The 9,909-nt window shown below is 36.4% G+C and overlaps 1 pseudogene; it reads left to right on the forward strand.

The window, feature by feature from the left end:
- LOC149220511 (uncharacterized) overlaps positions 1-922 on the forward strand; it is a 43,347-nt pseudogene extending 42,425 nt beyond the window's left edge.
- Positions 923-9,909: the final 8,987 nt, after the last annotated feature.

Genomic DNA, 9,909 nt, shown 5'->3' on the forward strand with positions numbered 1-9,909 from the left:
TTTGACAGATTCACTTTGAGAAGCATTGTGTTTGGGCAGATTTCGATGCCCATACTGTGACATTTGGCAGAAGAAATGAAGAGCCTGTCCAATACAATCTGCTTGTTGGAGTTGATGGAGTCAGATCCATGGTTCGACAGGAATTCATCAAGCAACAGGATTTCAACTATCAACAAATCAACATGCCTTACACATTCAAAGTTATTCATGTGTCAAAGCCTCCAGTTTTGACTCCAAATGCAGTACATACCTTCAGACGGTCAAAAAATGAAGTGGAGGGACAACATAGTTGGTTCAATTTTCTTAATTTATTGGGTCGCGCTAAGGGTTCATCTATTAGATATGGTTGTTTCCTGCACCAGGTGATGAGATGTCTGTATTGATCGAGTGGACACCATCTTCAAACTCCAGATGATTTGTTAAAAATAACTTCTCCAACAGAGCTTAAAGAATTCATTGAGAAGTACATGCCACCCTTGAAAGTTTCTTTGGAGGCAGTAGAAGCTTTCATTAAGCAGCGGCCAACAACTTCCATGAAGGAAACAATTGAATAGATGAGGAGGAACATATTTCAGCCAGTAAAATTTCTCTAGCAATAGAAAAAAAAACGAATTGGAACCAATGAAAATCGTTGGAGGAAAATGATTTATTAAAACAAAGAGGAGCATTAGATTCATATGTTTCTGTGTGTCAGAGACAGGCTCTGCCTCCTGCTGATCCATTTCCTGTGAGGAATGAGTTGTTATCTGATATTGATTATCATGGGATAGATCCAGGGCTTGAATATTTACACCATGAGGGAGCAGGAGAACGTGTTTTAGACCAGAATTATGTCAATTATGTGCTAAGAGAAGCTGACCACGCTGATGCTGCCCTTCGTAGAGCTGACTTCACATGTCCTCGTGATGTTCATGTTTTCTAGGAATAGATGACAAGTGTTTTAGCCATGAGATCAACAACATCGAGTTTTTAAAGGAGAGCTGGCAGTATTTGAAACACTCAATGAACAAATGGCAAAGATTTTAGGAACCCAAGGCATCTACAGAGTGCAGGTGGAGGGTGATTTAATCATCCCAAATTATCCCTGATTTCCAGCGATGTTCCAAAACAGAATTTGGCAATTCGACTTGTGGCAGCAAATTAATTGTTCCTTTTTTATTTTTGAGATTTAATTAGTTATTTTGTTATAATTTAATTTAGGTAATTTGACCGCATAAAAACATATTTAGGTTTTTGTTTGTTTTTTCTATTTTAATTATTTTGATTCCTATGTTTAGGAATCAATAATTAATATGTAATATTATATATAGGATTATTTTTAAAAGATAGAGGTTCGATTTTTGCAACAGGAAGAAGCATTTGGACTGTGTAAAGTTTTATAGAATATCATAATAAAGTAGTGTTTTCCCTTTAGGCCTGGGATTCATCACAATGCTTAAATGTTCAGTATGTTTTTTCTCCTGTAATTCATTTACACATTATGTTTTTCTCCTTTGTTTCAGCATTATCTAAGTGATATGTTAGGAATTCATCCATAATGATGCTCCTTTCATGATGATTTTGTTGTTAGTTGTAATGGTAGTTTTAGCAAAATTCATTTGTTGCTAGATGCTCTGTTGAGCAACCTCGTTATTCTCTTTCATCTAAAGTTGCTGCTGCAGATCCATCCTTTGTTTGATGCCTGCAGGGCAGCAGGCTTTCTCCCTTATACTTCTCACATTTACAATCTTCACTTGGCTGAACATGGCACATAATTTTCCCCAGGTTTGCTGGCAGAAACTGGCATCAACTCCATATCCTAATCATCCTTTCTTTTGATGTTTCAACCCAAAACATTCAAACAAAATCCCCGCACTCTATACCTAGCCTAAAATTCATATTTAATTCAGTCATCTCAACTGAGATTTATAAGGAGAGAGCCCTCTCCCGACCTGGTAGGGCTAGCTACCAGGTTAAGCTTGGTGTGTGGTTACCTCAGAGTTGCCTTTCCTCAGCCTTGAGGTTAATTATGAGTGATAACAACATGAAAAAAAAGGAAATACATGAAAAATGTGATTGCAATCACATTTTTCCATGTATTCCTCATTTTTCATGTAGCAAGGTCCATCGAAAGTATGCAACATGGGTACTCCTTGGATGAGGAATTAAATTTTGCATCTAACGAGTACTCCCGATCGAAATTTGAATAAAACCTTAGAGAGATAAGTTGAAAATATGAGTTGAAAAAGTAGTTTTATTATTTATTATTTTTATTTTTTACTCCAAAAATGGTGAATCATCCTCCATGGTTGACATCATCATCTTGAATCCTATTGGTTCTTATAAAGTTTATTTTGGTTGTACATTTTTCTTAGGAGGCCCATTATAGACCTCGAAATTCCCATAATAATAATAGTGTAAGGGCACAATAATAACAATAGTGGTCTTATATGGGGTACAACATAAAACAACATAGGGGATACATGGGAACAACAATAACAATAGGAGGATACACTGACAATAACAATAAGGGGAATACACTAGTATTATAAGGACCTAACAATAACTCTCCATTAATCCATGTGACTAGGGACTAAGGTTAAATTTCTAATCCCCAAATTTTCAAAATTGTTAAAACCAGGGGATCAATCCCCAAAATTATTCAAGGAAAAGTAGGCTTATAGAGGGATTTTCTCATCCTTTTGTGAGGGTTGAAAAGGGAATTGTTTATATAAAGAAACATGAGATTGAGAACTTCTTCACTAACCATGAAGATGTCCAAAATTATCCTTCTTGTGATTGCCTATCAAGCGTTTCTTTGAGGATTCAAAGAGGCCATTGTTGAAATCATAACCCCATTTTAAGCCTTCATACATTTTCATCCCAACCGGTTCAAGATTTCTTTATTGAACTCTATAACACTTTTCCTTAGATGTTCCAAGAAGGCCCCTTCCCTTGAGCATGCACCTTGCAATCAAGGTTTTGACTCTTACATCTAAATATGTACCTTCAAAAAACCTTATAGTCTTCATATTATACTTGGGGCTTCTCTTGCCTTAACAATAAAGGACTAGGTTCCTGATTAATGCTCACTAAGAGCTTTCCATAACCAACCAACCATCATAGCCCTCCAATAGACTAAGGAGGCTAACCTTCCTTGTATACATATTCATAAATTATTATACAAGAAATACCTAAAACAATCAAGAACATTAGCAATAACCAACACTAAAGTCTAATAGTCTTATTCTCCTAAAAACACATTGTTAGGGCACATGAAGATCCAAAAGTAGGCATATGAATGTTATACATCCATTGCATCCATATTTACCCTTTAATATTATAAGTAAACATCCCATATACCATATTTTCCATTTAGGATACAAGAACATAAATATACACATTTCATCTATTGGACATAATCATTCAAGATTTTTGACCATGTAAATAATAAAATTGTAAATATTCAAGAAGAAGATGAAGATGAATTGAATCTCATATAATGAATCAATCAGTAACAAGAGTTGTTTAAGTTTGATTAATATCTAATGGAAAATAAATCACTTGGGATTTACCTCTCACATGGTACCAAAACTAGTCAAACTCTTTTCCCACTCAAAAACATCCCTAGTCTCTAGCCTATCAAGTTTTCCATTCTAGTATGTTAGCTTTGTCCATGAGGTAGATCCATTGTGAAATATAGTTCTAATTTTGTAAATACATTTCATTTCTTCTTATGCCAGTTACTCTATAGTTTCTGCATTGTCCTTCATTTTTACAATTTTTAGTAGGTGACATTTAAAACCCCAGGCTCACTCTCATGTGTATCCATCTACTGGTTTGATTTGGTAGTTGTCTCAAGGGTTCAATTCGTTAATCTACACATTCAAACCATGGTCGTTACTCCATCCCTCGTAATGTTTTTTTCCTCATTCACATCCTACCTCACTCATGTAGAGAAAACTTTTATCCCTTCTCATGAATATGTAGTCAAACCTAAAAATGAATCCCTCGTTAAAATCATGCCCCCAAATGATGGTAATGGATGAAAAATTCAATTCCATGATAGTTTTCATGTGTTTATTGTATATGAGGTTGAGGATATGAGATCAAGTCTCTCTATTTTTTTAAATTTAGAAACCCATTGGGAATCTATTCCCCTGGAAAGGAATTTCTCATCATTTTTGGTGATAAGAGTATAGGCAAGGTCGACATGGCCCGAGCCACTTTATTGCTAGCCCATTTTTTCAAGCATTGGCATAGAACAATAATGTTATTTGAAATTTTTTGGAAATGGATGTATCTAGGCATTGTATAAGGCGTTTTTCTATTTGTATTGTCAAGCATGGAATTTTAATTTTTCTTATTTAAATTTTATTGCATGGATTTCATATTTCCATTAGATTGCAAAGCTTAGGAGAAGATTGTTGCTAGACCATATTTTCATTTGCAATACAGTTTCTACCATTGGATTTATAATCAATGTTGAGTACTTTGAAAAGCACATGATACACACCTATTAGAATGTTATGGCCCCCCTCCATTACCTTTGCTATTATATTTTTGTCTCTTGGTACATCCACTTTCATTGCATGCCCATTGAGTATGAGAGTGTTGATAACAGTTTAAATATACTTATTTTTTGTAAAGTTATATTAGATTTATTTTACCATATATTATTGTTGCATATATTTTGTTATGTTTGAATACACATTCCCTTATCTCCATTATTGGCATAGTTCTCAGTGGAAAGGACAACTATCGATAAGGTTCAAAAAGATCAAGCACACAATCATTTTTAATGACTTGTGAAAAGGTATATATAAAGGAGAAGAAGGCAGTGCACCTACCAAGCCCACATTAGATAAGGAGTTATTTATTTGGGAGAACAATGATAACAAATCTTATGCCCTGATTGTTGCTTCTAGAAGTGAAGAGGTGTGTTGCCATATTGTTTCCATTACAAATTCTTATGGTGCATTAAAGAAATTAAAGAATCTATATGACTCACACTCATAATTGAAACTTGTTCAAATGATGGTCAAACTCTTCAAGCTTAAGCTAAAAGATGATGATCCCTTGGCCTTAGCTTATGAAATCAAAGCCATACTTCATGATATAAATGCCACTGGAGTGAATATAGACATTTCTTTCGGAACATTCGTTGATATTCTCTACCTTTCATACTCTCTCTCTATTGAATCCATGCAAGCTAGTGACCAACTCAATTCCATTACTTTTGACATTCTGATGGAGAAATTTGTAGAATAAGAGAAATTTTTTGGGAAGAGGAAGACAACAACTCATTCCCATGAAGAAAAATTCTACCTTGCTAAGAAAGGGAAGAATCAATCACACGATTCTCCTAAAGGAAGTGGTTATAGAAGAGTACATGGAAGAAACAATTTTATAGGTGGGGGGGGGGGGGGGGGGGGTGTGGTGTAAAAACCATCAAGAAGAAATATCCGATATTCACCACATTGGTTGTGGAAGAGATGGATGTGATGCATCAATATGCAAAATCCCTAGGAGAGAATCAAAGACAATAGAACCAGAAAGAAGATGAATATATAACACTAGATCCAACTAAAGGTAAAGCACCTAAATCTATTGAATATATTGTTTCCCATTGAAATATTGTAGTAAATGAGTATTTATTTAACACTTAATTTGCTTCTTTGAGAGAGGCATGCGTAACATCCCTAGTGAAAATTTCATGTAATAAAAATTAATAAAGGCAAAATAAGATCACAGTTAAGGGACACTTATTCCAAGTTGAATATTAGGTAAATATATTCTAGTGGGCATAACTATATGTGTTTTTTGGCTAAGGAAATTGGCAAAGGCTAAGGAAAAGGCATTAAAAGGAAAAAAGGCATTTTTGTCACATTTATTGATGAAAATAAAGGAAATTAGGAGAAAATTAAGGTGAAAGGTCACAAGTTGAATGTGAGGAGGAAAATTAAGGAAAATAATGGAAAATGAAGAAAATAGAGGTCTCATTAATAAAAAGGCTTATGAGAATCAGTTGGTAACCTTTTGTCAGTTCAAGTTTTGGAGCTCTCTCATTATTCTCTCTCTCTGGCACTCTTGGTCACTTAGATTTTTCTTGGAGCACTCTAGTTTTGGATCAAGGAAGGAAAAGAAAGCAAGGGGAAATGAAGGGAAGCAAGTATCAAGGAAGGAAGAGTAGGATCAAGCAGCTTCAGGTGGAATACTTGCAGGTAACATATTACATGTGTAATTTCCTAGTTGGTTTTGACATGCATGGATATGCATGTTGGTGTATAGTTCTCTTGCTGTCAGTGGCATGGTTTTGTAGGGTTATGATAGTGGTTTTCAGCCTAGCCTTGCCTTTCTCTAGATTCCATGGTATGTTGGGAAGTTTATCTCAGTTTTGAGCTTTGGTTTGTCAAATGGATTTCAGAATCTAGGGTGGAGGTGGTCTCAAGGTTCATTCCCAAAGGCCTAGGAATCCCTTGACCAGTTTTGGTGGGATACATGATAAATCCTGAGGCAAAAGTCTCAGTTTAGGGCCTAGTGATTTGGGTTTGGATTGCAGCAAAGCCTAAGAGACTAGTCTTGGTTTAAGGCCTAGTGATCTAGGATGGGATTACATTAAATCTTGAGAGACAAGGTGATGGAAAATTCCTCAAGGATAGTGATGGATTTCAGATGGTATTCTAAGTTCGGTTCGGTTGTGATCAGAGCACCGGTTTTGGTGTGATCACGGTTTGGTGAGTGTGGAGGTGGTTTAACCTCTGGATTCCCTTGGTTTTTTTGGATTGGTTTACCCATTAGATTCCACATTCATGCTTGGAATATGGTGCAGGGGTGACTTGCTGAAAGAAAGATTTGGTTCAGGCATGTCTACGGTCGGGTGGCACATGGAAGTCCCAAACCTAGTAGGATTTGCCTATGATTAATGAAAGCTAAGTTCTCTTGATTTGGAACTTTTTTATAAGTGGATTTAATGGTTGTTATATCTCTGTTATTTACATGGTTTTATGTTGGTTATAAGCTTAGCTAAGTGACTGGTACATGTCATGGTTATCTCATGTATTTACTTGTAATTGTTAAATTGATGGATGCAAGACCTAATTTATGTTATAAAAGTTCAATGGTTAAGGTGGTGATCCTTCTTGTCATGTTTCATAAGAGTTTTCAGTCATTCATTCCATGTCTTGTATCCTAGACCTGTAGGTTGCATTGATGCCAAGTGTTTGATGAAATGTCAATGCTGGTTTGGGATGGTCATGCCTAGTTGTGAGGTTTATTTTTGGTTTAGAAGTCTTGTCATCATGTATTTGATGGATTCTGAAAGTTATAACAATTTATGGGCAATGGATGGAATTCTAGGCTAGAAAATTGCCTTGAATTCCATGGATGTTGGCATAGGTCTGCTGGGAAAAGTCCTTGGACGTTGGCTTGCATACCCGTGAGAGCATCCAGAGATCCCTGGATGCTGGAATTCCTATAGCATGAGAGTGTCCAGAGGTCAAGAGGTATAAAATATCAGTGGGACCCAGGGGCAAGATGTCTGAGTAGTTGAGATGTCTCCTGGGGATGTTGTTGTTGATGTGGAAGGCATGGTTAAAGCGTTCCGTCAATTCCATTTCCTTAAGGTCAACAAGGAGGTTGAATCCCTACATGGTGACCTATCTTGTCGCAGGTTTACCTCGGTTGGTTAGTTACCTAGGTAGATGTGGGAAGAGCATGGTTATAGATTGGTATTAGAGTGTAGTAATTGTGCTCTCCTTGGGTGAATGTGTTTGTCATGCATTCATGTCAGTTGTACATGTGTCTGTCATCCTTGTGGTCTATGTGCTTGTTTCATATGCATGGTGTTGGTTACAATCGTAGTGATGTCACCATGGGGATAAGCATGTCGTTGTGTGAAGCATGTTGTCATGAGTGTATGAATTGCTACATGTTTTTCTATGTCACTTACATGTATCATTCTTGTAGTTTTGGTTACAAGTATCATCGTTCATGCTTGATTATATGTGTTCATGTGGGTGTGTGGTCAATTACGCATTGCTTATGCATGTTAATGTTTGCATCTCTTCAAGTATACAATGTTGTTATGGTTTTTATTTTCATGTATGTAGTCATGGTATGTGTGTAGTTGATATGGTCGTGCATTGATGACTAGACTCTATCTAGACTAATGGTTACATGGTTATGTGCTTATGTATCATATGTCTATAAGTTGTTATGATTATGTTATACATGTATCACATTGATTTGATGATCTTGCGGATGAGATATCCTCCCCAAACTATGCTAAGGTATGTTGGCTTATTTTGATTTGGTTTAGCTAATATAGTATGCCTTTTAGGAAAGAGATCAAATGGCTAGCAAGATGGTAGACTATAAAGACTCTCCCTATGAATAAAATGAGTAGTGTGGTGTTGGTCTCTCTTCTAATTTGGAATATACGATGAGTAGCTTGAAGGAAGAAATAAGGAGTTGTAAGGCAGACAATGACAAAATCATGCAGGGACAAGAGAAGGAAAGGAGAGGTTAATGCAATACTACTTTAGAGTTTGTCAGAATTACAGTGACATGGATCACTTCGGATCAGCCATGAGCAGGAGGATAGAACTAATGGGGCATATGGTAGTAGGTATTATGGTGGTCACAGTTTGGATAGAGACAACATGATCAGATATGGCAGGTTTTTGGACACTCCAGATAGGAGAGGTGATGGACACAAGTATTATTCTAGTTCTGGTTCAAACATGCATCACGATCATCATCATTATCATCCTTCCAGGAGGAGTGATAGGGGATACTTTTTGAATGAGTTTAAGAAAGAAAAGTCACCTACCTTTGATGAAAAGATGAAGAAATCACAAGATGCAGAGGCATGATTTCTTTGTATGAGGAAGTTCTTCAGATTGCATGACTATTTAGAAAACATGAAAGAAAAGATAGCCACTTTCAGTCTCAAAGGTAAAGCAGATATTTGGTGGTAACATGTGAAGAATGTTAAATGTATACATGAGTATGATTTGACTTGGCATGAGTTTGAGAGGCTCTTCAAGAAGAAGTATTTGTCGGAAATATACCTTGATGACAGAGTTAAGGAATTTTATGATTTGTGGATAGGTTCCATGACATATGATGAGCATACTAGCAGGTTGTTGGAGATGTTGAGATTTGTGCCTTACCTCAAGGAGGAGAAGGCCAAGGTTCATAGATTCATTAGTGGACTGCCAGTATCATACAGAGACTGGATTGAGTTTAATGAATTTCGATCACTAGAGGAGGCCATCCAAAAGTTGAAACATTGTTATGAGTAGTCGAAGCGCAAAGTTGAGCCTAAGCATGACTTGAAAAGAAATGAGAAAGCTAAAGGAAAATGGCCACCAAAGCGGGGAAGAACTCAAGATGAAAGTGAGGAATAAAATGTATTTCCTTACAAGAGGTTCAATACAACTGAGAAAGGAGATGGAGAGCAACATGCTAGAGGCGGTGGTAGAAAACCATTACAGTGTTGGATATTCGGTAAGGATCTTCGTAAGATGGATTTTCCCCAGTATCAGAGTGGTGGTAGACCCCATATCTACACTGCTTAGGAGGCTCATACAATTGGTGATGTTGGTCATAGAATTCCTCGTATTTATGTAGTTGTGGACAACATGCAGGTGGATCATCAAGAATCTATCATTGAGATGGACAGTAAGCTTTATGATCAAGTTGTTTCTATTTTGATTGATCCTGGATCGAACTATAGTTATATAAATCTAGACCTGGTGGATAAGTGTGTTTTGAGAAAAGAAGTGCATGTAGAATCTTGTTTGGTGCAGTTGGCTACATGTACAAAGAAGAGAGTTCATCATTGGGTGAGAACTTATGCATTTGAGTTAAATGGTATGCCTATAGCAACACATTTGAATGTATTACCATTGGGTTCGTATAGTA

Source organism: Pinus tabuliformis, chromosome Q, assembly GCF_031772625.1.
Source record: "Pinus tabuliformis cultivar Carrire ecotype Pingquan chromosome Q, CPIR1, whole genome shotgun sequence".
NCBI lineage: Eukaryota > Viridiplantae > Streptophyta > Pinopsida > Pinales > Pinaceae > Pinus > Pinus tabuliformis.